The sequence below is a fragment of the Triticum aestivum genome, chromosome 2A (assembly GCF_018294505.1).
Source record: "Triticum aestivum cultivar Chinese Spring chromosome 2A, IWGSC CS RefSeq v2.1, whole genome shotgun sequence".
Classification (NCBI taxonomy): Eukaryota; Viridiplantae; Streptophyta; class Magnoliopsida; order Poales; family Poaceae; genus Triticum; species Triticum aestivum.
Genome location: NC_057797.1, coordinates 549,116,939 through 549,122,938, shown reverse-complemented (window position 1 = coordinate 549,122,938; position 6,000 = coordinate 549,116,939).

Sequence of the window (6,000 nt, the reverse complement as noted above, 5' to 3'; positions counted from 1 at the left end):
GTGTTCTTGATTTCATCAAGTATCTTCTCATCTTATCAAGTTCTTATTCAATTCCTTTTCTTTTCAATCGGAGTGCTGCCCGAAGTTGTTCTTCCTTTTTCCTTTTTTCTAACGGAGTGTTTTCAACTTCGTTCATCTCCGTTGTATTCTTTTCTCGAAATGACTTAACCTTTTCAAGGTTCTTTGGTCTCACTCGTTTGTCAAAGAAGCAACTTAGTTTTACCGCTGCTCTTCCTCTTATTTTTCCCTCTGGTGCCATTCTAGATCTTGGGACGAGATCCTCTCATAGTGCTGGAGTGTTGTGACGCCCCGAGACCGTTGTGCCAGGTGTCTTCCAATTATTCACTGTTGTTGCCTTGTCATTCTCCTATGTGTTGCATCTTGTCATGTCATCATGTGCATTGCATCATAATATTTTTCAAACATGCATCCGTTCGGTTTCCCCCAGTTCCGTGCGTTGTCCGTTCTGAGCCCAGACACACTTGCACGCACCCGCGGCACGTCCGAAATATTATTTTATAAGTGCCCGGAAAATGTTCTCAGATTGGGTTGAAAGTTGGCGTGCGGTCTTATTTTAGTGTAGGTAGACCGCTTGTCAAATTTCATCGCGTTCGGAGTCCATTTGATGCCCCAACGGATAACTATAGCAACATTATAGTCGGTCAAAACGTCGGACGTTTTCGGTCTCCGGAAACAATCGCCTGGTCTCTCTCTCTTATCTTATCTCAGACCAACCCGCTCTCCACAGTCCACACTTAACCTCGTTCGCCTAACCCCCTATCTGCACAGTGCGTCGACCCCTCGCGTGTGTCCGAAGCTTTCCCGAACCCGACCCGGACAGTCGTCACTGTTGGATCCGGATCAACCCCAAACATCTACAAAACGTCTCTGTTTTGATAATTGGACTTCCTAACATATTTTTTTCCGTCCGTCCGATTACAATCGGAGGGACGAGATAGCCCCTAACCTATTTCACCTGATGTATATATTTGGTCCAACCCTAATAATTAGGAGGTCTGTCCCATCCACCCTCCTGCCCGCCGCCACCTACCTACCCTCTCCCTCTCGGGATCCATCCTCCCCTCAATTTCAGCGCCACCCAACCAAATCACGGCCAATCATCGTACCCGACCACCGAGCTCCACTCGATCCCTCTCCTTCCCGGAACATGGGCATGCCGCTGCCACCTATAGCTTCCTTGCGCCCGTGGTCCAGCGCGCCTGTGACCAGGGCCTCCTCTGCCCGAGCATCACCTCTCCTGCAGCCGAACCCCTTCCTCGCACGTCCGTCTCCTGTCGCTGATCCGCCATCGCGCCCTCTGCCATAGAGCTCGCCTCCATCGTCAGCAGCGGCCCCGAGCCTCGATCTAAGTCATCGTCAGCGCACCACTGCCGGAGCACCAGCACACTACTAGGAAAAGGCATGCTAGTGGCGCACTGAATTTGCGTTCTAATGGCGCACTACCGGTGCGCCACTGGCATCACGCCATTAGAATTAAATTTTAATGGCGCACCACCGGTGCGCCATTAGTATCTGGTGTTCTAATGGCGCACTACGTGATGCGCCATTAGTATAGCCTGCAGTGCGCCATTAGAATGCCTCCCAGGGGGCCATATGTACCCATGTGCTTTGGCATTCTAATGCCGCACCAGCAGTTAATGGCGCCATTAGTGTGATGATCACAGTGCGCCATTAGTGTCTTGTGTGGTGCGCCATTAGTATGAATATTAGGTTTTCTTTTTTTTTTGCTTTTCTGATTTTTGCACAGGTTACAAAATATATTATTGGACAGAATATAGATAGCAGCACACAGCAACATCAGATTCATCGAATACAATAGAAGATTAGTCTCCAAATACAATTCATCATATTAGTCTCTGAATTCAAAAGACCGAACAAAGATAAAACATTACAAGTCTCAAGACCGCGAGTATCGAGTTTGCCTTCACATTACAAGTCGATATCGATCATCTAAACTACCATCACATAGAAGAGAGCTGTGGTCATCACGATGAGCATCATCGCGATCAAACTGGTCTTCATCCGGTTCCTCCAACGCTCCCTCCTCTCTCCCGCTAGATAGCGGGCGTATCTACATTCGGCCTCCGCCCTAGTGGTGTACCCTTTGTAACTGTTACCGCTGAAACGGTGAACCTGTCTCCGACACTCCTCCCAGTCGTCGTAGACTCCGGGAACCTTACCCTTGTACACGACATACGACGGCATCTCTATGCACAAGCCAAACAACAGACAATACATAAGCAATATGTAAGTATGCAACAAAAGGATCGGAAGAGAAAAGCAAGACATTAATAGCACGATTCATGGTCCTACTAATAAATAGCATCGATTACATCTAAGTTGAACGACTGTCCAAACCAAAGAGACATACGAATTCATTAAAGTATAATTACAACATGAGCCAATCAATGTTTCAGAACTACACATCACTACTTTCGACTCGACTCATCGGACAGGAACGTGGATGAAGCCGCCGTCTGTCGTGATGGTCATGAAATCGCGGTCGTTGTCACCCTGCATTTGTAGCGTTTCATCTATCTCACTGTTGGACGGTTGATATCTGAGGAAGAACTGCCCCGAGGTATGAAGGACATCTTGATGGATGATGTCCGCAAACTCCGACTGGATGCGAAAGAATTCTTGTCTGAGGTCCGCGTCCTGGACTGCCGACAAGCTCGCGGCCCAATCTTTGAGATTATCTGGTAGCAGAAGTTGATGATGGTCCCTTACGATCGCCCGCATGTGATGGAGGGCGTAGTAGGCATCCTTCTGACCGCCAGGCGGCTGCTTGACGCAGCAGAACTTCGTATTGTGTGAGAACATGTGCTTGCCGTACTTACGAACTGCCCTGGTGAAGGTGCCTCCAGATTTGGTGTAGCCGGGGAGAACATCATCAAGAACTTTCTTGACATTTGTGTAGTCTATGTTGGAGTTACGGTTCGGGTCGAAATACGTGGCCATGGAATATTTCGGGCTTAAGAGGATGAGTGTGCAATGTGTGTCACTGCACAGAACACGGAATGTTAGAAAAAAAAGAACGATCGAAATCTAAGAAATCATATGTTACGGGGCGGTTAAGGGATGACTTACTCGGGAAAGTAAGCCACAAGGAAGTTATCCTTATCTGGGTTTGCCAGAATGACGCCTTCGAGGTGTGAACTCGCAACTTGGCGGTCCCCAGCGCTGCTCAAGTGCTTGGCACGCATGTAGAAGGGGTCGACTATCACGATGTCCGGGGTCTTGTCTCTAATGATCCGCATCTCCATACTCAGCGAAAACAGCCGAACGAAGGTGTAGTGCAGCGGATGAAGGTTAAACATAGCAAAGATGTCATCAAACCGCAGGACGATCGTACCCCCGATGTCGCCATCCACAAAGCCCTTGCCCTCTGGCACCTTGGCCACGAAAACCGGGTATGCCACATCCTTCTCTCTGAGACGCCGCTTCTCCAAAGAAAGAACACTGTCGTGCAGACTCCGCATAGCACCGGTTGCAGCATTCAGCATATTTGGCGGTAGCATCGCCCTACCCGCCACATGCACCCTCCTCGAGATATCCTTAGGTGAAGGTGGCCCGTCCTGAGCACGGATCGAACTCGGTGCCGGCTGGCTCGCACCGGCGCCCTTGTTAGTCTTTCGTTTCCGTCCCTTCTTCTTGATCTCCTGTAATGGGACCGAGTTCTGCTCACAGACCGCCTTCTTGAGCGTGTTGGGGCTGATAATATTTCGCACCTCAGCTATCTGAGGCTCGGTGAAGGCGGGAGCTGGAGGCGTGTCCTGAGAACTGAACGCCAGACGACGCCTGTTGCAATTGGATTTCTCCGCCGTACCAGCTAGATCGCGGTCGTCTTGGTTGGGTTCTTGAGAAAGAGGCCCGCAGAACTCGTCAGCGTACCCATGTTCGGCAAAGTACTTATCAACTTTGGTAAATGTACCGTCGTGTTGTCGTCGCCGTCCGGATCCTGTGCCATAGGGCTGTCCGGATCCTGTGCCATAGGGATGTCCGGCAGGTCCGGTAGCGTTGCGGCGTTCTTGCCATGGCTTGGCGCCGGCACGACTGGCGGTCTTGTCTGTGGGGTGGTGTCCCCCGCCCCCAAACGAATCTGGCTCTTCGGCCAAAGCAGGGGCCAGTTTACGCAGGCGCTGAGGGTCATCTCATCTTCTTCGTCGGCCCCAGCGGGTCGAATCGGAGGTAACAGCTCGTCGCAGCCTGGCAGCACCCGAACCACTTCAACCCTATACATTGTGGGTGGCATCGGATTACCGTGGAACATGGGGTTGCCCGGTTGAACGATTCTGCCCTTGGCGACATCGACCAACTCGGCGCCCACGAAGTGCAGAAGAGTGCAAGGAACGTCGGCGGTGCCCTGCGAAAACATGTACAGGGCGTCAGGGATGCCCAGTCAAAGGCAAGGAGATGAAGTCATCGGCCGAGAGGCTTAGTTACCGTGATGCCGTCGAGCTCGGCTAATGTCGAGGCACCGCCAACGGCGGGCGTGCAACTGACGGAGGGGGCGCTTGTTGGCGAGGTGCCGGCCGGCGTACACCCGGGTGCATTAAGCTCCAATGCCCGTGCCGGCGCCGGAGACACGAATACCGCCTCCGCCGAGACACCAATGACGCCACCGCCGGAGACACCAATGGCGCCGCCTGCGCGCTGTGCGAGTTGCTGGCCGTGAAGCTGGGAACCGGGGGAGGCCCCTGTTGGCCGCCCGCAATCCACGTCGTCAGCCCATGAATCAACGTAGGCACCATGGCGTTGAGCGTCGTTCCAAGTTGTTGTTGCACTTGCTCTTGGACAAGCTCCGGAATCCGCGCCACTTGTGCCTTGAGTTCTTCAACCTCGCGCGTCTGGCTTTCCGAGCTGGTCTTTTTCTCCTTCCGCACACCAGCGGTATAGTATGACCCCCATTTTGTGGAAAGCCTTTGCCGGCCACACGACCAGCTGACGTCGGCTTAGTGAGCTTATCCTTGTTTTTCATTACGTTCAACGCCCTATTTAAAGGGGTGTCGAAAGGGGAGCTCTTAGACGACCCCGTGCTACTGCTTTCAGTGTCCTGCGAAAGGAACGTGAACCATTTAGAAATATTGGGGATTAATTAGAGTGCAACCATATGGAGCTAATTACGCGGGGGTGTATTCCTTACCAGAAGAAGCTCAAGCGCCCTGGTCTTCGGATCCGTGGTAAGCTCCTTTGTTATCGGGTCCTCCTTGTACCGGGCCCTGACATAGTTCCTGGTCTGCTTGTCACCGCTGTATTTCTCGAAGCGGGGTGGTAGGCCTTGCTCGGCACGCTCCGCGTCCTCCTTGTCCTATATAGGTTCCGCCACTCTGTAACCGCCGGGACCGAGTTTGTGTTCCCCTAAGTTCAACTCCCGCATTTCTTTCCCCCACTGACTTGATTCGGAGGTTGCACTGCTCTCGCACTTGATCTTGAACTCCTTGTACTCATCTTCGCTCATCAAAGGATATTTCGCCTTGATCTTCTCATAACTATCACCTTTATCAATCATTCTCTTCACCGCGCTTTTCCAAGTAGACAGGGCCGTGTTCATCTTCGTGAGGGCTGCACTGTTCACTTTATTCCCTGAGAGGCGTGTGTTTTCAAATTTGGCGGGGAACTTGTATCGTTCGTGCAGCTTCGTGAAGAGGAGGTTGCGCAAATTCCCTCGGTCCTTATGCCTAAGGTTCTCGGTGTTGATTGAGATGGTACTCCGGAGAATGCACCCGAGCTGAACCGAGTACCCCTTGACTATATGTTTGGGCTCTGTTGGATTCCCGTCGGAGTCCACTTGAGTGAATTCCTCCTTGAGGGTGCGGAGCGCATTCGGGCGCTGGTCCTTCCTTTGCTTCTCCGGTTGGCTGCCATCTGTGTGTGCACCGCCATCATCAGTGGTGGCATCCTCGGCGGCACCATCAGTGGTGTCATCCCTGACGCTACTAGGGGTTGTGTAATCAGGATTGGTATCTTCCGCGGCAT